Source organism: Sphaerodactylus townsendi, linkage group LG03, assembly GCF_021028975.2.
Source record: "Sphaerodactylus townsendi isolate TG3544 linkage group LG03, MPM_Stown_v2.3, whole genome shotgun sequence".
Classification (NCBI taxonomy): domain Eukaryota; kingdom Metazoa; phylum Chordata; class Lepidosauria; order Squamata; family Sphaerodactylidae; genus Sphaerodactylus; species Sphaerodactylus townsendi.
The window spans coordinates 166,131,401-166,154,361 of record NC_059427.1 but is presented as its reverse complement, the minus strand read 5'-3'; the positions used below and the strand labels follow the sequence as shown (position 1 = coordinate 166,154,361).

At 55.3% G+C, this 22,961-nt stretch overlaps 1 protein-coding gene across 2 annotated transcripts in view; it reads right to left on the bottom strand.

Moving 5' to 3' along the window:
* Positions 1-22,961, bottom strand: part of RAB11FIP4 (RAB11 family interacting protein 4) — a 336,747-nt gene that overhangs the window by 69,168 nt on the left and 244,618 nt on the right. Inside the window, exon 1 of one of the 2 annotated variants that reach the window (XM_048491006.1) lies at positions 19,152-19,286. The exons of the other annotated variant lie outside the window; for it this stretch is intronic. The gene's annotated coding sequence lies outside the window, so the exon portion shown is untranslated. Of the gene's footprint in view, positions 1-19,151; positions 19,287-22,961 lie in introns of those variants that run through there. 2 annotated transcript variants of the gene reach the window in all.

Sequence of the window (22,961 nt, the reverse complement as noted above, 5' to 3'; positions counted from 1 at the left end):
GGGGGGGGGTGGGGGGGGGGGGGGGTGGGGGGGGGGGGGGGTGGGGGGGGGGGGGGGTGGGGGGGGGGGGGGGTGGGGGGGGGGGGGGGTGGGGGGGGGGGGGGGTGGGGGGGGGGGGGGGTGGGGGGGGGGGGGGGTGGGGGGGGGGGGGGGTGGGGGGGGGGGGGGGTGGGGGGGGGGGGGGGTGGGGGGGGGGGGGGGTGGGGGGGGGGGGGGGTGGGGGGGGGGGGGGGTGGGGGGGGGGGGGGGTGGGGGGGGGGGGGGGTGGGGGGGGGGGGGGGTGGGGGGGGGGGGGGGTGGGGGGGGGGGGGGGTGGGGGGGGGGGGGGGTGGGGGGGGGGGGGGGTGGGGGGGGGGGGGGGTGGGGGGGGGGGGGGGTGGGGGGGGGGGGGGGTGGGGGGGGGGGGGGGTGGGGGGGGGGGGGGGTGGGGGGGGGGGGGGGTGGGGGGGGGGGGGGGTGGGGGGGGGGGGGGGTGGGGGGGGGGGGGGGTGGGGGGGGGGGGGGGTGGGGGGGGGGGGGGGTGGGGGGGGGGGGGGGTGGGGGGGGGGGGGGGTGGGGGGGGGGGGGGGTGGGGGGGGGGGGGGGTGGGGGGGGGGGGGGGTGGGGGGGGGGGGGGGTGGGGGGGGGGGGGGGTGGGGGGGGGGGGGGGTGGGGGGGGGGGGGGGTGGGGGGGGGGGGGGGTGGGGGGGGGGGGGGGTGGGGGGGGGGGGGGGTGGGGGGGGGGGGGGGTGGGGGGGGGGGGGGGTGGGGGGGGGGGGGGGTGGGGGGGGGGGGGGGTGGGGGGGGGGGGGGGTGGGGGGGGGGGGGGGTGGGGGGGGGGGGGGGTGGGGGGGGGGGGGGGTGGGGGGGGGGGGGGGTGGGGGGGGGGGGGGGTGGGGGGGGGGGGGGGTGGGGGGGGGGGGGGGTGGGGGGGGGGGGGGGTGGGGGGGGGGGGGGGTGGGGGGGGGGGGGGGTGGGGGGGGGGGGGGGTGGGGGGGGGGGGGGGTGGGGGGGGGGGGGGGTGGGGGGGGGGGGGGGTGGGGGGGGGGGGGGGTGGGGGGGGGGGGGGGTGGGGGGGGGGGGGGGTGGGGGGGGGGGGGGGTGGGGGGGGGGGGGGGTGGGGGGGGGGGGGGGTGGGGGGGGGGGGGGGTGGGGGGGGGGGGGGGTGGGGGGGGGGGGGGGTGGGGGGGGGGGGGGGTGGGGGGGGGGGGGGGTGGGGGGGGGGGGGGGTGGGGGGGGGGGGGGGTGGGGGGGGGGGGGGGTGGGGGGGGGGGGGGGTGGGGGGGGGGGGGGGTGGGGGGGGGGGGGGGTGGGGGGGGGGGGGGGTGGGGGGGGGGGGGGGTGGGGGGGGGGGGGGGTGGGGGGGGGGGGGGGTGGGGGGGGGGGGGGGTGGGGGGGGGGGGGGGTGGGGGGGGGGGGGGGTGGGGGGGGGGGGGGGTGGGGGGGGGGGGGGGTGGGGGGGGGGGGGGGTGGGGGGGGGGGGGGGTGGGGGGGGGGGGGGGTGGGGGGGGGGGGGGGTGGGGGGGGGGGGGGGTGGGGGGGGGGGGGGGTGGGGGGGGGGGGGGGTGGGGGGGGGGGGGGGTGGGGGGGGGGGGGGGTGGGGGGGGGGGGGGGTGGGGGGGGGGGGGGGTGGGGGGGGGGGGGGGTGGGGGGGGGGGGGGGTGGGGGGGGGGGGGGGTGGGGGGGGGGGGGGGTGGGGGGGGGGGGGGGTGGGGGGGGGGGGGGGTGGGGGGGGGGGGGGGTGGGGGGGGGGGGGGGTGGGGGGGGGGGGGGGTGGGGGGGGGGGGGGGTGGGGGGGGGGGGGGGTGGGGGGGGGGGGGGGTGGGGGGGGGGGGGGGTGGGGGGGGGGGGGGGTGGGGGGGGGGGGGGGTGGGGGGGGGGGGGGGTGGGGGGGGGGGGGGGTGGGGGGGGGGGGGGGTGGGGGGGGGGGGGGGTGGGGGGGGGGGGGGGTGGGGGGGGGGGGGGGTGGGGGGGGGGGGGGGTGGGGGGGGGGGGGGGTGGGGGGGGGGGGGGGTGGGGGGGGGGGGGGGTGGGGGGGGGGGGGGGTGGGGGGGGGGGGGGGTGGGGGGGGGGGGGGGTGGGGGGGGGGGGGGGTGGGGGGGGGGGGGGGTGGGGGGGGGGGGGGGTGGGGGGGGGGGGGGGTGGGGGGGGGGGGGGGTGGGGGGGGGGGGGGGTGGGGGGGGGGGGGGGTGGGGGGGGGGGGGGGTGGGGGGGGGGGGGGGTGGGGGGGGGGGGGGGTGGGGGGGGGGGGGGGTGGGGGGGGGGGGGGGTGGGGGGGGGGGGGGGTGGGGGGGGGGGGGGGTGGGGGGGGGGGGGGGTGGGGGGGGGGGGGGGTGGGGGGGGGGGGGGGTGGGGGGGGGGGGGGGTGGGGGGGGGGGGGGGTGGGGGGGGGGGGGGGTGGGGGGGGGGGGGGGTGGGGGGGGGGGGGGGTGGGGGGGGGGGGGGGTGGGGGGGGGGGGGGGTGGGGGGGGGGGGGGGTGGGGGGGGGGGGGGGTGGGGGGGGGGGGGGGTGGGGGGGGGGGGGGGTGGGGGGGGGGGGGGGTGGGGGGGGGGGGGGGTGGGGGGGGGGGGGGGTGGGGGGGGGGGGGGGTGGGGGGGGGGGGGGGTGGGGGGGGGGGGGGGTGGGGGGGGGGGGGGGTGGGGGGGGGGGGGGGTGGGGGGGGGGGGGGGTGGGGGGGGGGGGGGGTGGGGGGGGGGGGGGGTGGGGGGGGGGGGGGGTGGGGGGGGGGGGGGGTGGGGGGGGGGGGGGGTGGGGGGGGGGGGGGGTGGGGGGGGGGGGGGGTGGGGGGGGGGGGGGGTGGGGGGGGGGGGGGGTGGGGGGGGGGGGGGGTGGGGGGGGGGGGGGGTGGGGGGGGGGGGGGGTGGGGGGGGGGGGGGGTGGGGGGGGGGGGGGGTGGGGGGGGGGGGGGGTGGGGGGGGGGGGGGGTGGGGGGGGGGGGGGGTGGGGGGGGGGGGGGGTGGGGGGGGGGGGGGGTGGGGGGGGGGGGGGGTGGGGGGGGGGGGGGGTGGGGGGGGGGGGGGGTGGGGGGGGGGGGGGGTGGGGGGGGGGGGGGGTGGGGGGGGGGGGGGGTGGGGGGGGGGGGGGGTGGGGGGGGGGGGGGGTGGGGGGGGGGGGGGGTGGGGGGGGGGGGGGGTGGGGGGGGGGGGGGGTGGGGGGGGGGGGGGGTGGGGGGGGGGGGGGGTGGGGGGGGGGGGGGGTGGGGGGGGGGGGGGGTGGGGGGGGGGGGGGGTGGGGGGGGGGGGGGGTGGGGGGGGGGGGGGGTGGGGGGGGGGGGGGGTGGGGGGGGGGGGGGGTGGGGGGGGGGGGGGGTGGGGGGGGGGGGGGGTGGGGGGGGGGGGGGGTGGGGGGGGGGGGGGGTGGGGGGGGGGGGGGGTGGGGGGGGGGGGGGGTGGGGGGGGGGGGGGGTGGGGGGGGGGGGGGGTGGGGGGGGGGGGGGGTGGGGGGGGGGGGGGGTGGGGGGGGGGGGGGGTGGGGGGGGGGGGGGGTGGGGGGGGGGGGGGGTGGGGGGGGGGGGGGGTGGGGGGGGGGGGGGGTGGGGGGGGGGGGGGGTGGGGGGGGGGGGGGGTGGGGGGGGGGGGGGGTGGGGGGGGGGGGGGGTGGGGGGGGGGGGGGGTGGGGGGGGGGGGGGGTGGGGGGGGGGGGGGGTGGGGGGGGGGGGGGGTGGGGGGGGGGGGGGGTGGGGGGGGGGGGGGGTGGGGGGGGGGGGGGGTGGGGGGGGGGGGGGGTGGGGGGGGGGGGGGGTGGGGGGGGGGGGGGGTGGGGGGGGGGGGGGGTGGGGGGGGGGGGGGGTGGGGGGGGGGGGGGGTGGGGGGGGGGGGGGGTGGGGGGGGGGGGGGGTGGGGGGGGGGGGGGGTGGGGGGGGGGGGGGGTGGGGGGGGGGGGGGGTGGGGGGGGGGGGGGGTGGGGGGGGGGGGGGGTGGGGGGGGGGGGGGGTGGGGGGGGGGGGGGGTGGGGGGGGGGGGGGGAGGGGGGGGGGGGGGGTGGGGGGGGGGGGGGGTGGGGGGGGGGGGGGGGGGGGGGGGGGGGGGGTGGGGGGGGGGGGGAAGTGGGCGGGATCATCTTGGTGCCTGTTTCGCTCCTCGATCGTGATTGGAGCTTGTGCTACGGCGGGAAACGGGAGCGTGGTTTTTTTTACAGTTTTTACAGTTTACAGTTACATGCGCTTTCTGCCCGCCATGACTCTCCCGTTCTGCGCATGCCACAAAAGCGGCTTGTGATTGGTTGAACGGATGAGGTGTCGTTTCGATGCTTCCCCACTTTGAAGCTTTGAAGCGGTATCGACCTTGTTCCGGCAGAAAAGTATAGTCCATAACTGCGACAAGGATGTCGCAGTTCTGGGGGGGGGGGGGGGGGACCTGAGACAAAACAATGTTGAGCTCGGTGGCAGTGGGGATTCACTGAAGCGAACCTAGGTAGAAACCAGTTCAACTCTGTCAGTGGGGAAAGCCCCTTAGTCTTCTGGTGCGGAAGCAGTCAGAGAAAGCTCTTTGAGCAATGGGAAGCTTTGTGGAGCTTAGGTGAATCTGAGACTGTGGAAAGAGACCCGCAGCTCGGTATTCAGACAGAGTGTCTGTCAGTACACAGTTCCATACAGTCCGGGAGTTAAGTCCAAAGGGGTAGTGAAGTAGGGACCAGTAGGGACCAATAAGAGGAAGGCTAGGGAGCCAAGAGTCCTCTAAGCACCGACTGGTAGTGAGGAACAGTGGGTGTACAAAGAGCTAAATACCTGGAGACACTAGTAAAAGGGAAAATACCCTCAGAGGACACCTGAGTATGACCAAGTCTGTGTTAGTGAAGCTGCTTGTAATATCTGTGAAGTAAAAGTTCTAACTCTCTGAAACCGTATGCTTATGAAACCTCTCTGTGCCGTCTGAGAAGCCAAATCATTTCTGTAAAATAAAGTTAAAAATCTGTTTTCACATTCCCAAAAGTGCCAGCGTGTGTCTGCTTGTCTGATCGGGGTAATTCCTATATGTTTTTAAATCCAAGCCCCCAACAACAGTTTTTCCCTCGTTAAACAGGTTCTGTTTTTCTCCTCAGTGGCTGTGAGAAGGCGGGTGTTAGTGCATTATTGGTGGCAAGCGTCGGGATACAAGTGATATCTACATCCAGTATCCTAAGAGAAGACAAAAATACTTCCCCCCCCCTAATTTTGTGAGGTAAAGCCAAATAAATTTCCTCACACAATGGCACCCCAAAGACACAGAAAGCAGCTGGTGAGGGGAAAGTCCCAGAGACAGGTGATATTGAAATACATGAAGAAGATCCATGTAGGAAAGTAGAAATGATGAAAATACAGCTAGAAATGAAAAGACTGGAAACTGAGAAAGAGACACAGATGGCTAGGCTCCAGGCAGAGGAAAGAGAGAGGGGGAAAGAACGAGAAGAGAGAGGGAAAGAGAAAAGGAAGAAAGGAAAAGTGCAAGAGGAAAGGGAACGACAAGCAACGATGAACCATGAGAAGGAAATGTTCCAGTTGAAAATGAAGGATGCAGAGCTGAAGAGCAGGGCTGTACATAAAGTAATTCATGGACTTCTGCACATGCAGAATAATACTCTTTCAATCCACTTTCACAATTGTTTGCAAGTGGATTTTGCTAATCCGCACAGTAAAATACATCTGAAAAGTGCACTGAAAATGGATTGAAAGTGCATTATTCTGCATGTGCGGAAGGGGCCAGAGATAAAAGCCATATTTTCATGGACTTCTGCACATTTTTAATCTACATTGGTGAATGAGTGCCTATAACATAAAGTTTTATTATTGGCTCCTGTAAGAGGAGACAGTTTCACATTTTTTTTAAAAAAAAATCCAATATAAATTCAACACGTGTTCATGCAGGGCAGGTCACTGGTTAACTCTTATAGCCAGACTAGACAGGATGAAGCAGCTCTATCTGTTTAAGGCTGCATGGACTCCATTTCTGCATAAACCAGGAGGTGGGGCCTAATTTTGACATCTGAACAACGTGTGTGGGCAAGGGGAGATGAATCCTTTGGGCAGCATGAAGCCTGAGGCAATGAAAATAATGTAACCAAATTACCCTTGGGATCAAAATCCCTATATATGCATTTATATTAACATGTACTGGCCCGGGCTCAATCAAGTATTAGCGCCATTAAGAGGTTCTATTACTCCAGGGGAAACCAATATATTCCCCCAGCTCTGCAAGTCTTCCAAGCGAAGGTGAGAGCACAGCTACTCTATGGAGTTCCTATTTGGCTAATTCCGAACAACAGCATTATTAAATCATTCCACTCCAAATTCTTGCACAAATTATTTGGCGTGCCAAACTGCGTCCCGTACGCAGTCTTATGTTTAGAATCTGGCCAATATTCTATAGAGGCCACTATTTGGCTAACCATTATAAAATTCTGGTTAAATATTCACTACAGAAGCTCCAGAAACTCATTGACCCAACTTACCTTGAGTGAACTTCACCATTCAAAATGGTGCACAATAGTTACAGCAAAGATCGGGGAACTGGGTTATGACAGTGACTCCTTCAATATGCTAACCTTTACTGAAACTTCTGCCCTCATTAAAGAGAGGCTGTTCGCAGTACTATCAACAACTGCAGAGCTTGGCAAATAAATCTTGTTCACCAACAAATATGTCAATTCCTTTCACGCAGGGATACCCAGCCTATTATATTACAGCGCTCACAAATCCCATTTATATTAACCAGCACAGTTAACAATGATTCATGCATAAGGAAGTTCATTCAATACAATTCATTCATAAAAGTCCAAGGATCAATGAATATCCACACTAGTACTCTATAGTAAATACAAACAGTGATGGAAGGTAGTCCTTCTCATAATTGTAATCTGATGAAACCAAAAATTGGAGATTTATGGCAAAGGCCTCTCAGGCTCAATTGGTATAAGGGTCCAGTTCCATGAAATTGAACTCCCAAAATGTACAAACTACACTTGTCTTTAGCCTTATTAAGAGCGGGTTTATTCACTGCCATACAGAGCTGATCCACATGCATACTTTGAAAAGAGTCCACATGCCCAGGCAGGAACCTAGAAGGTTGCCTAAGATACCATGTAGGTCAGTGGTGGCGAACCTATGGCACGGGTGCCAGAGGTGGCACTCAAGAGTTCCCCTGGCCTCACATCTAGGCTGGCCTGGGCCACGGGGCTCGATTATTAGCATTAAACCTAAGACCACGTTTTGGGGAAGCAGTGTAGGTAACCCTGTTAAGCGCTGCTAAACCCCACTGATTTTTATGCGAAAAACTAAAGTGCGATCCTTTACCTAGGAGTAAGCTCGGTTGCTGGCAATGGGGCTTGCTTCTGAGCAAACCCTCCTAGAATTGTGATTCCCCCATTGGAAGAGTTGCATGGTTGCTTCAAAGTAAAGCCACCGACTACCACCAAGCTTACTCCTGGGTAACGCACGCCTTGGAGCCTACCATTTTTTCTAAACTAAAACCTCAGCATTCAGGTTAAATTTCCGTGTTGGCACTTTGCGATAAATAAGTGGGTTTTGGGTTGCAATTTGGGCACTCAGTCACGAAAAGGTTCGCCATCACTGACGTAGGTGAATGTTTCTGGCATGTTTCCGGCGCAACCAAGAGCCTGGAGCTGACCTGCTCCTCCTCCTGCTCTTTTCTTGGTTTTTCAGCTGGCATGTAACTTGCAGATGCATGCCCACTGGGGCTGGCAGAAGCATACCAGCAGAGAGGGCATGGCCGCTGTACTAAGCTGTAACTACCCAACAGCTAAGACTGTGCCCTTGACGACACTTTGCAGGATGTGGTCCAGGCAGCTGCAGCTTCACTCTTTGCCACCCTCTTAACCCTGAGGTTACGTGGCAATCTTGAGAGACGCCAGGCAGTGCCTCCAACAGTTCCCCTGGCTGCTTAAGGGGGGGGGGGTGCCCCCTTGCTGGACTAAATTACGTTAAAAATGATAAACACTGGTCAAGTCAGGACAGAAAAAAAAGTTCAGATAATACACAAATTGGCAGTGAAGCATAGCAAATAATCTGTGTCAATAGTCCACTGGGAGCCTGCAGTGCTACCCTGTTTCCCCGAATATAAGACATCCCCTAAAAATAAGACATAGTAGACGAAGAAGAAGAAGAAGACTTTATTTACAGTCAATGACCAGATATATTACAAAACTCCAAAATAGCTACAACAAAACAAGAATGCAGATCTCTCTCCCGTATTCCAGCACTATCCATCTATATATCATTCTACTTTGTAAACATACCAAACAGCATAAAAATACTAAACAAAACAAAAATATCTAAGGGGGATACCATATTCAGATCATTTTTTTCTTTTTCATTAGTAGAGATTTTGCTGAAGTGCGAAATATAAGGCATCCCCCGAAAGTAAGACATAACAAAGTTTTTGCTTGGAAGCATGCCCGACGAACAGAACACAGAAAAATAAGACATCCCCTGAAAATAAGACACAGCGCATCTTTGGGAGCAAAAATTAATATAAGACACTGTCTTATATTTGGGGAAACACGGTACATAGAAAAGTAAAGAGGAGTCAGTTCTACCAGTTAAGTCAGCATCTGATGCCCATATGAACGAACTGGTAGTTTGGCATTACTGCACATTCCAGTTGCTGTTTGAAGAAGCAATGTTTCGTTTTAGCCTAGAACCTGCCTCTTAAAACAAACAGACACACGAAACCAGAAGAGATTAATGCTGGTCATGAAATAGGATCCATCTCCGAGCCTGGACAAGCAGCCAGTTAGTAAAGTGATCGCTTGATCTGTTCAGGAAAGAAGTCATGTATGCAGGGGTCAGGAGGATTCAAAATGCATGGAGCTAAGCTCTGTCTGTGCAACCCCAAACCATAAATATTCTTCTAACTAATTTATATTGTGCCATTGCGACCTCTTCTAGATTGGTGCCTATACATATGAAGCATGTGTGGGGGGCAGACAGCATGTCTCCAAACATTTGGGAACATATGCCGCACATGTGCTGAGCATTTGTTGTGCGCCACTGCACACGGCGAAAGTCTGCTACTAAAATCCTATTTACATTTCTGGCTTACCATGTGTGACATTAGTACAGAGGGTGCTTGACTCTGATATTACCCCAGATTCATCTTCCTTCTTTCCCTGACGCTACTGGTAGGACTTCAGTGGGGGCAGAAGAGCAGCAGTGGCGTAGTGGCTAAGAGCAGGTGCACTCTGATCTGGAGGAACCGGGTTTGATTCCCAGCTCTGCTGCCTGAGTTGTGGAGGCTTATCTGGGGCATTCAGATTAGCCTGTACACTCCCACTCACCCCAGCTGGGTGACCTTGGGCTAGTCACAGCTTTCCGGAGCTCTCTCAGCCCTACTTACCTCACAGAGTGTTTGTTGTGAGGGGGGAAGGGCAAGGAGATTGTCAGCCCCTTTGAGTCTCCTATAGGAGAGAAAGGGGGATATGAATCCAAACTCTTCTTCTCCTTCTTCTTTATTCTGCAAACTGCCAAACTTCTGGCCTAATTTTTATTTATTTTATTTTATATCTACCTGATACTCTTCCCAGCAAAGCCAAGCTCAGGCAGCTTCCAGCAAGCAAAAGAGGAAGAGGAGTAGTAGTTTGGATTTATATCCCACTTTTCTCAACTGTAAGGAGTCTCAAAGAGGCTCACAACCTCCTCCTCTTCCTCTCCCCACAACAGACACCTTGTGAGGTAGAGACTGCAAGAATTCAAAGAGAACTGGGACTGACAAGTCCAAGATCACCCAGCAGGCTTCATGGAAAGAAGCAGGGAAAACAAACCCAGTTCACCAGATTAGAGCCTGCTGCTCATACAGAGGAGTAGAGAATCAAACTTGGTTCTCCAGATTAGAGTCCACTGCTCTTTGACAATACACCACAAACTGAAAGTGTTCTATTGTAAGAACTCAGGAAATCCAGTTCATACAAACTGGAGGAAGAGGAAGAAGAAGGAGGAGGAGAAGGAGGAAGAGGAGAAGGAGGAGAAGGAGAAGGAGGAGGAGAAGGAGAAGAAGGAGAATGAGGAGGAGAAGAAGAAGGAGAAGGAAGAGGAGAAGGAGAAGAAGAAGGAGGAGGAGAAGAAGGAGGAGGAGGAGGAGAAGAAGAGTTGGATTTATAGTCCCCCTTTGTCTCCTATAGGATACTCAAAGGGGCTTACAAATCCCTTACCCTTTCCGCCTTACAACAAACACCCTGTGAAGTAGGTGGGGCTGAGAGAGCTTGTAGAGCTGTGACTAGCCCAAGGTCACCCAGCTGGAATGTGTTGGAATGTACAAGCTAATCTGAATTCCCCAGATAAACCTCCACAGCTCAGGCAGCAGAGCAGGAAATCAAACCCGGTTCCTCCAGATTAGAGTACACCTGCTCTTAACCACCACGCCACTGCTGCTCCATGAGCCATATTTGGTTCTGTACTGAGCCATAGATTGCAGTTTGAATGGCAATAAAATCCCACCCCCACCCCACCGGAGGCCAGGACGATGTAACCACACTCAGCCCGGCTGGCCAAATGCCTGGCGGAACAGGTCCGATTTGCAGGCCCTCCAGAAACTCACTAAGTCCTGCAGGGCCCTGGTCTCTCTAGGGAGCCTGTTCCACCAGAGTGGGGCCAGGACCGTAAAGGCCCTGGCCCTAGTAGAGGCCAGCCAGACGTGTTTTGGGCCAGGGACCGCTAAAAGGCACTCCTCCAAAGATCGGAGGGTCGTAACAGGGCGATATTGGGAGATGCGGTCCCTCAAGTATACAGGCCCAAGGCCGTTTATAGCCTTAAAGACTAAGACCAGTACCTTGAACATTACCCGGAACTCGATGGGCCCAAGTCAAAAGACTTTGACCAGCTACACTGATGATTTTTAAACTTTTAACTTTCAACAACCCCATTCTGCACCATCTTGTTTGCTGAGGATCTCCAGCACACTGCAGAGACACCTGGAGACATGGCAACTGAACACTCTAGGGATCAACATATGCTTCCAATGGTGCCCAGCTGTGTTGGGTCTGAATACAGCATAGTGTTCAGCATGGTGCAGTGTTAAAAGCAGGTGCACTCTAACCTGGAAAACCGGGTTTGATTCCCTGCTCTGCCACTTGAGTAGTGGAGGCTTATCTGGCGAACCAGAGTAGCTTGTGCACTCCAACACATAGCTGGGTGACCTTGGGCTAGTCACAGTTCTTTGGAGCTTTCTCCGCCTCACAGGATGTTTGTTGTGGGGAGAGGAAGGGAAAGGAGTTTGTCAGCCCCTTTGAGTCTCCTTACAGGAGAGAAAGGGGGGATATAAATCCAACTCTCCTTCTTTTGTACAAAAAGAGAGCGCTTCTCTGTGCACACCTCATACCCACCCCTCAAATGCTCACATCCCACAGCCTCACCCAAACCGTTCATGTCCACCCTCTATTCCAGTCCTGCTGATTCACATCTAGGCACTCAGCTTTCCTACATCAGATCATTATCACAGAGTCATAGACTCAGAAGAGACCCCAAGAGACCTCCATAGACTCAGAAGAGACCCCAAGGTGTCCCCCAAGGATCCGTTTTGGGACCAGTGCTCTTTAACCTATTCATAAATGACCTGGAAGTAGGGGTGGGTAGCGTGGTGGCCAAGTTTGCAGATGATACCAAATTAGGTAGGGTGGTGAGAAACACAAAGGATTGCGAAGAACTCCAAGTTGACCTTGATAAATTAGGTGAGTGGGCTAAGAAATGGCAAATGCAGTTCAATGTAGCAAAATGTAAAGTGATGCACATAGGGGCAAAAAATCCAAACTTCACATACATGCTACAAGGGTCAGTGCTATCAGTCACAGACCAGGAAAGGGATTTGGGCGTCTTAGTTGGTAGTTCTATGGGAATGTCAACTCAATGCATGGCAGCTGTGAAAAAGGCAAATTCTATGCTGGGGATAATTAGGAAAGGAATTTAGAATAAAACTGCAAAGATTGTCATGCCCTTATATTAAGCAGTGGTGCGACCGCACTTGGAGTACTGTGTTCAGTTCTGGTTGCCACATCTCAAAAAGGATATTGAAGAGATAGAAAAAGTGCAGAGAAGGGCAACGAGGATGATTGAAGGATTGGAGCACCTTCCTTATGAGGAGAGGCTGCAGCGTTTGGGACTCTTTAGTTTGGAGAGGAGACGGCTGAGGGGGGATATGATTGAAGTCTATAAAGTCATGCATGGAGTAGGAAATGTTGACAGAGAGAAATTTTTCTCTCTTTCTCACAATACTAGAACCAGGGGGCATCCATTGAAAATGCTGGGGGGAAGAATTAGGACTAATAAAAGGAAACACTTCTTCACGCAACGTGTGATTGGTGTTTGGAATATGCTGCCACAGGAGGTGGTGATGGCCACTAACCCGGATAGCTGTAAAAGGGGCTTGCACAGATTTATGGAGAAGTCGATTTATAGCTACCAATCTTGATCCTCTTTGATCTGAGATTGCAAATGCCTTAACAGTCCAGGTGCTCTGGAGCAGCAGCAGCAGAAGGCCATTGCTTTCACATCCTGCATGTGAGCTCCCAATGGCACCTGGTGGGCCACTGCAAGTAGCAGAGAGCTGGACTAGATGGACTCTGGTCTGATCCAGCAGGCTTGTTCTTATGTTCTTATGGGCCATCAAGTCCAACCCCCTTCAATGCAGGAACACACAATCAAACACTTAATGTCCCAGCAAGAATATCCATGAGTGTTTTTGATTTGTTTGAGGTATGGTGAAAATAGGAGCCGCGTGGCATAGTGGTTAAGTGCTTGCACTGCCACTCACACGGTCAGGAGTTCAAGCCCCTGGGAGTCAGATATCCTGGCAGCTGGCTCATGGTCAACTCAGCCATCCATCCATTCCTTGGTCGGTAAATAAGTACCTAGCTCATAGCTAGGAGGTAAAGAATAGCCAGGGAAAGCAATGGCAAACTACCCCACAAAAGCGGCTTGCCTATAAAATCACTGCTTGCAGTGGTACCCCAGAGTCGGACACGTCTGAAAGGGAAACTTTATTATAGTGAAAATATTACTAGAGAATCTTGCCTCCCTGTCATCAAAGCACAATATTTACCCATTTTAACACCAAATTCTCTTAAGAATATATACTAATATCTTTCATTGATTCTACAGAGAGAATTCAAGGGGAGCAATTGTTTGAGCCTATTCATTATTTGGGGTGCTGTGTGGTTTCCGGGCTGTATGGCCGTGTTATGGCTGTATGGCCCGGAAACCACACAGCACCCCAGTGATTCCAGCCGTGAAAGCCTTCAACAATATATTCATTATTTCTTAACAAAAGTAAGCAGGTGATACGCAAGGGACATCTACAAAGAAGAACCCGGTCAATTCAGTTTTCCATACTGGTGGGTTTTCAAGATCATCTGCCAACACTGGTTCCCACCAGACAGGGCACGCATTCTTGGCGGACTGTGTGATAATTTCCAACATTATACAATGTTATCTATATTCATATAGAAATTCTGAGAGATCTGTTAGTCATGAAGTAAAGTGGGGAATTGAACCCAGTTCTCCAAGTTAGAGTCGCAACATTCTTAACCACTACACCACTCTGGCACTCAGTGTGAAATAGTTCATCATTTCTAGTTTAGCCCAAAGGAAATACTATTGGTGAAGACTTTCACAATCTCCATTACCAGGGAAAACTTCATCTGCCTAGTGTAGTTCCACAGAAATTTCGTACGCCAGCTCTGCTTTCTCACAAGTTATATGTGCAACAACTGTAAAAACACAGACCTCGTTGTCCAGTCGAGTGTAACATCAAACTCACAGTTCCACTGTTTATATGGCACGCTAGCTGCCAGCTGGATACCATCCACTGACCCGCAGTGTTCCCAAGCCACAGATTTCTCTATTCAGAGGATCACAACCCCTTTTACGGGGCTATGAGGTCATTCAACCCTTACAAAAGGATGTTGGGATATCATGACAGACAGGGCAGTTTGGAGACCCAGATTGACAACTACAGAAGCCCCCCACCCCACCCCCGGCGATGCTGAAGAAATTTATACAGTTGTCCCTTCCACATCACTGAGGTTAGGTCATGGCAACACACACACACACACACACACACACACACACACACACACAGACTGATTTTTTTCCTTTTATTTTAATTTTAAAAAGAAATGGTGTATATTTATGGTACTGAAAGATAAATTGATATTATACAATACTATACACATATTTCATAGTTTTCTGAGTTTCTAAAGCTTTTTTATGTGTTGCCTGCTGCTTTTCACATTTTCGATTTCGAATACCTTTAATGGCATATAGATTGTTTAAGATTAGCTTAGCAAGATAATAACAGCCTTTACAACTTTACAATTTCTGACGAGTTAAAATAACACCATTTAAAAATTTAGCCACCGCTTCCAACAGCTCGTAGTTGTGGCTGTTTAAAAGATATATAACCTTCTGTTTATCTGTAATGCCTTCACTTCCATGCAGGAAGGGGATTATGTGCTTCTTCCTACCTATCTCATAAAAGGGACAATCCAACAGCATATGAGATACTGTTTCCACAGAACCCATGCCACACGGGCATTTCCTTTCTTTATGTGGGATTCCAAGGTGGCGTCCAAGGCTAAAGGAAGAAGGCAGGGCATTACACCTAGCTAAGGTGATTGCTCTACGCCACCGGGCCTCAACCAGGAGATAAAGGTACTGGGCTGCAATTAGTCTATCCATAGGTATTCCCAGAGAGATCGGGGAACAGGTTTTATTAGCTTCCTCTAGCATCTGTTGAAACTCTCTGTCAAAAAGTCTCTTCTTGATAGCCCCATAGACCTCCTGCTCTGTTAGCATTAGCAGGTCCTCCAAGGAAATGCCCAACTCATTAAGTTTGGCTTCGATTTTAACCCACCACTGGGTTGTGTGGAGGATGGAGCGTCCCTGGGATGTATAGTCCAGTTCATCTCGATTAAAACAAATCCTGGCCCAAAACTTGAATGTACGGCACCAGGCCAGAGTTTCCAGCCGATGCTGGCCTGTTTCTAAGCACAGGGCCGCATAGGGAACAGAATGGGGCAAGCCAAGGATTTTATATGCTTTTCACATGTAATCTGCAGCTTCTGCAAAACTCCTCCAAAGTTCCCATTTAATTTGTCACACTGATTCATGATATATCAAAAAAGTGTATACAACTGTATGCTGCAGTACAATCCAATGGATCTCCAACATGGCTGGATCATAGCCGCTTGGCATTTAGCCCTCATCCGCACATGCAGAATAATGAACTTTCAATCCACTTTCACAATTGTTTGAAAGTGGATTTTGCTATTCCGCACAGTAAAATCCAGCTGCAAAGTGCATTATTCTGCATGTGCGGAAGGGGCCTTAGAGAATATTTTGTTTAAACTGTACAACTGATGAGCTATGAAACTTCCTACCTGTGGTTTATTTAGAGCATTTTCTCTACTGAGAACATGCTTGAAGGTGGCTTATATAGCAAACAAACAAACAAACCCACCATAAAAGTTGTCAGTTGAAAACCCATCCAGTGCAAAAAGACAGCATAAATCACCAAGCAGTCTAAGCAGTGTCAGTGTGAAATAGCTCATCATTTTTAGATTAGCCCAAAGGAAATACTACTGCTGAAGACTTTCACAATCTCCATTACCAGGGAAAACTTCATGGTGCTGGAGGTGGAGTTTACAACGGTTTGGGATGGTGAATTCAAGGGGGTTCCATGTGACATGGAACCAGGAAAACCAACAGAAATCCCCGGCTGACCTGAAAACCCCTATGCAACCCAAATGGGCTGAGCCACACTTTTAACTGGTATAAGTCTGTGTCACCCGATTGGGGCATTCCTGGGCCGAAAGGCCACAGAAAGCCAACTAAAGTTCGCTCCACCCCAGGAATGCCCCTACCACAGTGATGGCGAACCTATGGCACGGGTGCCAGAGGTGGCACTCAGAGCCCTCTCTGTGGGCACACGCACACAGAGTTCATCATGTGGGGGGGCAGAAAATCACACACACACACCCCCCCCACACACACACATCTAGGCTGGCCTGGGCCACTGGGCACGACGTGCGTGCACCGCGGTGAGCAGGGAGGACTCGGCTGGTGTGCCTGGTGCCTGTGCTCCAGGTGGCTGCTGCCCGAAGGGGGCATGCAGTGGAGGCAGAGATGTTAGAGAGGCACAGAGTGGTGCACGTGGGACTTGTTGGAGGCTAGAGCAGGCTGGTCCCTGCTTGAGCAGGTGGGGAGGAGGAAGAGGGAGCCAACCAGTTTTTTCTAAGCTAAAATCTCAGTATTCAGGTTAAATTGCCGTGTTGGCACTTTGCGATAAATAAGTGGGGTTTGGGTTGCAATTTGGGCACTCGGTCTCAAAAAGGTTCGCCATCACTGCCCTACCAGCACCAGCATGGGGCCCCCTGCTGGAGGACGACCGGCATAGCAGCAGCTTCCAGCTAGCATTAGTGCCCCTCCCACTGATGTATTTGCACAGATATACAGGGCACCTGCGTTCGCACGCCCTCACACCTCTTCCACAACCCTCCCTGTGAATTGCACTCACAGAATAGTTCTAAGGATAAAGAGTGGTTTCTGGAAACCCTGGGGTGTTGTGTGGTTTCCAGGTTGTAGCCTCTGAAGATGCCAGTCACAGATGCAGGCGAAAGGTCAGGAGAAAATGCTACTAGAACACGGCCATACAGCCCGGAAACCACACAAGACCCCAGTGATTTTGGCCGTGAAAGCCTTCGACAATACATTTCTGGAAACAGTAACAGTTTCTCGGGTGCTGTGTGGTTTTCAGACTGCATGGCCGGGTTCTAGCAGCATTCTCTCCTGACGTTTCACCTGCATCTGTGGCTGGCATCTTCAGAGGATCTGATAGTAGGAAAGCAAGTGGAAGAAGAAGAAGAGGAGAAGAAGAGTTTGGATTTATATCCCCCCTTTCTCTCCTGCAGGAGACTCAAAGGGGCTTACAATCTCCTTGCCCTTCCCCCCTCACAACAAACACTTGTGAGGTAGGTGGGGCTGAGAGAGCTCCGAGAAGCTGTGACTAGCCCAAGGTCACCCAGCTGGTGTGTGTGGGAGTGTACAGGCTAATCTGAATTCCCCAGATAAGCCTCCACAACTCAGGCGGCAGAGCTGGGAATCAAACCCAGTTCCTCCAGATTAGATACATGAGCTCTTAACCTCCTACGCCACTGCTGCTCCTATATATTCCTATAAGTGGAGTATTTATACCTGTTGGAGTGTCCAGGGTGGGGGACAGAACCATTCTCTGTTAACAAGTAAAGGGTGCAATTAGCAAGCTAGATTTACATGTGTTGAATGGGATCCACCCATTAGCATGTGAGTAACAATGAAGATAGCAAGGTCAATAGGTGAGGGCATCTGAATAGAAGTAGGTATATATACTCCACTTGCTTTCCTACTATCAGATCCTCTGAAGATGCCAGCAAAACGTCAGGAGAAAATGCTACTAGAACACGGCCATACAGCATGGAAACCGCACAAGACCCCAGTGATTCCAGTCATGAAAGCCTTTGACAATACATTTCCAGAAACAGTTACAGTTTCTTCTCAAAGAGTACGCAAAGTTGGACTTTTGAGATAAAGACAAACTCCCACTTCTATCACAGAACGGTTAGCACAGAATATGACCAACAATCTCTGCAAATACAGGCAAAGTGTGATCATGGTTTTGATATCTCAGGAGAAGGGGGTGGGTGGAAATCCCTTATCCACCTGGCTTCCCCCAAGCCACGCCAGCGCTCTTTGTCCTTGGTTCCCTCTGATCTGGCACAGAGATGTCTCACTTTTAATCCACATGCAGATTTCACCGATTATTCTTTTGAAAGGAAGAGAATCAAATTGGGTAGGAAGAATTGTATGCGATTAAGCACTTTCCTCAGGTTTTAAGAACAACCAAGTGATAATACGCTTTCGAAGGCTTTCACAGCCGTAACCAACTGGCTGTTGTGGGTTTTCCAGGTGGGTGGCCGTGGTCGGGTAGTTTTTGCTCCAAACATTTCACCCACATTGACAACTTGTATCTTCAGAGGCACAGAATCATAGAGTTGGAAGAGACCCCAAGGGCCATCAAGTCCAACCCCCTGCAATGCAGGGACACACAGAAACACACATTGCAAGATGAGTTTCTCTCTATGGCACAGTGCGGAGTGATTGTCTCGTAGGGGAAGAAATCCTAGAAGGAAGAACTGGGAAGGGAGCAGCGGCTCTTTCCTGGCGGCGGAATAAAACCCAAGGTCGTGCGGACTTTCAGGGCTAAAAACTCTGGATCTGTGAAGGATCAAACACTTTCCATGCTCAGATGAGTGGCAGCGGGGTGTGCCTTGCCAATCTCTGAGGATGCCAGTCACAGATTTGGGCAAAACGTAAAGAGCCACACAGCCTGGAAAATCCCCAACAGTCAACCAAGTTACACTCCGGTTTAAATTCCTGCCCAAGGTCAACTTTCCAGCAGCAGCCTATTGAGACACTCTGCATTTTGGGCTAGTTTCACACTTCGGGCTTCCTGTTTTCTTTCTCCTGAACTGAAGGCGATTGGAGAACATGGTGCGACAGCTTGCTGGCTCCTCACCCGGCGCTGCCTGGACGCCTTCTGGAAGGCTCCTGGCAAGAAAACCCACCCCTCGCAAGAGCAATTCGGGACCAGTCACCTCTGCTGCATCCCTGTCGCCCACCCACGCCGCCTCTTCCCCGCAGTCTCCCCAACTCAGATCTGGACTGCAGCAGTTCATTTCCCCCACCCCCGTCATCTGGGGGGGGGGGGGGGAAGAGAACCTAACAAAGAGACTTAGAATTTCTGCTTTGTTAGCATCAAAGACACCGCCAGGCTTTTTTAAAAGGGGAGGGGGATCCAGGGCATTTGTCATCCCATCAGCCGCCCCCTCCTCCCCCAGAGAAAAAGTGGAACGAGGTTAGAAAGATGGTGTGTCCCCCCCCCCCCACCCGAAAATTAGCTTCTTCGACAGTGGGAAGAATGAATGACAAACCGAAGAGGCGGCTGAGAGAAAGCCACCGGTTCTTGCGGCAACGGGATCGCGGTTTGCAAAAGAGGGCAACCGCTCAGCCAGGCGCGGGGAGTGTTTAAACTCACAAATCCGAAGTTTTGAGGGGCCCCCCCGCCCCGGACTGCCACACTGAAACCCGCTGCCTGCTCCCCTCCCGTTTCTCCCCCATTCATCGTATCCTTGGGCTCCGCCATCCCTTTCTTACCTGACTCAGAGTCAGCAGCGGAGCGACGCCTCCGTCCCCCGCTCTCCTCGGCAGCCTGGAAGAAAAGGAGCCTCCACCGACCCAGCGAAGGCGCCCTCCTCCCTACCTTGGGCAACAGTTGGCAAGAGAACGGAAGCCACGCCCCCGCCAGCTGTTGCTAGGCGCCGCGGGGGCTTTCATTGTAACCCTTCTGTGACATCACAATGGCGGGGCGGGCGAAGATTCCACCGGGGGGGAGGAGCCAAAGGGCGAGAGGTGCTGCGGTGGAGGCAGCCGGGCTGAATGGGAGAAACTCCCGTTAAATAGAAGGCGCCTCGGGGGGCTTTCTTTGTAACCCTTCTGTGACATCACAATGGCCGGGCGGGCGAAGATTCCATCAGGGGGAGGAGCCAAAGGGCGAGAGGTGCTGCGGTCAAGGCAGCCGGGCTCAATGGGTGAAACTCCCCGGTTGGGATTTTTGGAGTGGCTCTTTGTTAAAGGGCAGCGCCAAGTTGTCTCCTCCTGCGGCGCTGACAGGTTCATTCACACATTCAGTGTTTCCCCAGTCAAGGGAAGTTGCTGCTTAGGAAATTAATGTCTGGTTAAAGCCCTAGGCTGTTAATCTTTTTTTTTTTTAAACCCAAATCGGAGGTGATTTATGGCAACCGCTTAGGGTGCTGGAGGCAAGAGATAGAACAGAGGTGGTTTGCAGTTGGCTGACTTAACAGGGCAATCCCAGACTTGCTGCTGCTTCTTCCATTCAAAGATGATAAGTAGAGCTGACACTGCTTAGTTTAGGCGTTTGGATGAGATTGGGCTAAACTGAACTTTCCAGATCAAGGCAAAATACACTTACATGGGAGAAGAAGGTTTTGAATTTATACCCTGCTTTTCTCAACTGTCAGGAGCCTCAGAGCGGCTTTCAAACTCCTTTCCCTTCCTCTACCCACAACAGATACCTTGTAAGGTAGGTGGGGCTGAGGGAGTTCAAAGAGAACTGTGATTGGCCCAAGGTCACCCAGCCGGCTTCATGTGGAGGAGCAGGGGAAGGAGAAGAAGAATGTGGATATATACCCTGTTTTTCTCAACCATAAGGAGTATCAAAGCAGCTTACGAACTGCCTCCCTTTCCCCACAACAGACACCTTGTAAGACAGTTCAGAAAGAACTGTGACTGGCCCAAGGGAGTGAAATCCATTGACTGAAACGCAGCCCAATCTGGGGAGGGGGGTGTTGTGGGAGGAAAAAAGACCCTCACTCATGCCCCCAAACTCCCCTCTTCATTTTTTGCAGGTATAAATGGCTGGCAGCAAAAGGGGGTGAAAACCCTCAGCCACGCCATGGGGATAGCCCCATTGGCTCCCCCACAGGCTCCTGTGGAAGAAGAGCGCCAGCACAGCATGGGAATGCCCTACTGCCAGCGCTAGTATCCCTCTCGATGGTGTGGGTGCCATGCTGTCTGAATGGGCTATGGCACCGGCAGCAGGACTGAGCAGACGCATCAACCCTTTGGGCTCCCCCTCCGGCGGATTGAAGTGTAAGACTGACTTTTGCATAAACACATTTAGGATGGCCCTGTTACAGCTTGATTCCATCTGGGAATTACCAGGAATTCATGGGCATGAGTTAATCGGCAGTAAAAAGGATAGCCCAAGTTAGCCAGATCTTAAGAACATAAGAACAAGCCTGCTGGATCAGACCAGAGTCCATCTAGTCCAGCACTCTGCTACTCACAATGGCCCACCAGATGCCTTTGGGAGCTCACATGCAGGATGTGAAAGCAATGGCCTTCTGCTGCTGCTGCTCCCGAGCACCTGGTCTGCTAAGGCATTTGCAATCTCAGATCAAGGAGGATCAAGATTGGTGGCCATAGATCGACTTCTCCTCCATAAATCTGTCCAAGCCCCTTTTAAAGCTATCCAGGTTAGTGGCCATCACCACCTCCTGTAGCAGCATATTCCAAACACCAATCACACATTGCGTGAAGAAGTGTTTCCTTTTATTAGTCCTTATTCTTCCCCCCAGCATTTTCAGTGTATGCCCCCTGGTTTTAGTATTGTGAGAAAGAGAAACATTTCTCTCTGTCAACATTTTCTACCCCATGCATAATTTTATAGACTTCAATCATATCCCCCCTCAGATGTCTCCTCTCCAAACTAAGGAGTCCCAAATGCTGCAGCCTCTCCTCATAAGGAAGGTGCTCCAATCCTTCAATCATCCTCGTTGCCCTTCTCTGCACTTTTTCTATCTCTTCGATATCCTTTTTGAGATGTGGCAACCAGAACTGGACACAGTACTCCAAGTGCGGTCGCACCACGGCTTTATATAAGGGCATGACAATCTTTGCAGTTTTGTTATCAATTCCTTTCCTAATTATCCCCAGCATAGAGTTTGCCTTTTTCACAGCTGCCATGCATTGAGTTGACATTCCCATGGAACTATCAACTAAGATGCCCAAATCCCTTTCCTGGTCTGTGACTGATAGCACTGACCCCTGGAACGTGTATGTGAAGTTTGGATTTCCCCCCCCTATGTGCATCACTTTACATTTGGCTACATTGAGCTGCATTTGCCATCTCTTAGCCCACTCACCTAATTTATCAAGGTCCACTTGGAGCTCTTCGCAATCCTTTGCGGTTCTCACCACCCTACATAATTTGTCAGATCTCGGAAGCTAAACAGGGTTGACTCTGGCAAATATTTGGATGGAAGGCCTTCAAGGGATACCAAATGCCTGATGCGAAGAGGCCGTCTCTGAACATCTAGCTGTGAAAATTGCATGGGGTTACCATAAACCAGATGTGACTTATCAGCCCTGGCTCCAGTCTGGTGGAACTCTCTGTCGGCTGACACCAGCCCCACCTCCCCCCGGCCTTGATCAGTCTCTAGGGCCTGCAAGACAGAGATGCTTTACCAGGCTGTTGGTTGAAGCCACCCGCTGCCTGCTTATTCCATCTTGCCAGCCTCCCGGTCATCTATTGTGTACCCTCCTCACCAGGGCCGGAGCGAGGGGGAACTGTGCCCGGGGCATACGTGCGCCATGTGCCCCTGCCCAGCCCAGGAACGTCCTTGCCACTCCCCCGCACCAGCGTGTGCCTGGTGCATTGCGCACCCCCCGCCCTCTTGGCTCTACATTACTGCTCCTCACCGTTGTCTCTTTTGAGTGCTTTTCCTGTTCTCCCACCCTCGGACAACGCCTTCTAAAAGGACTATGTTGGAAAAGGGGAGATATTTATTATAGCTTGGGTGCTGCTGTTTTATCGTCCGTCACCTGTAGATTCAAGTTTGGGTTTTCATATTATTATTAGCCCATTGAAAAATTATCTGTATTATCTACGTTTAAAGTCTTGTAAGCTGCCCTGAGCCCGGCTTTGGTCAGGAATGGACGAGGTATAAATTCAATAAAATAAATTAATAAAATAAATTAACAACAACAGCAAAAAATCTTGTGGTAGAGAACTCAGCAGCTTTGTGGTAAATCTTTTCCACCACACCAAAACTCACCTAGTTTTTAGAGGCTTACGCAGCATAAACAAAAATAATGGCAGCCTAGAAACCAACCTGATTTTGGAGGCATGAAACTTTTCAGAGTCAAAACTGCCATAATCAGACATTTGTTGCGGCATGTCTCCAACAAATTAATGTGTCACAAGACGCTGCTAATCCTAAACCTGTTTAAATCCCCCTGACTTCTGTAAGACTAGATCCTTCTTAACAGGGCAACAAACGGCTGCTGTGGACTCCCAAGCAAGTTGCTAGGAAGCAAGTGTAACCCCCATGCTCAGAATGGCCAACTAGCAAGGGGTGGAGATTCCAAGCAGTACAGGCCGTG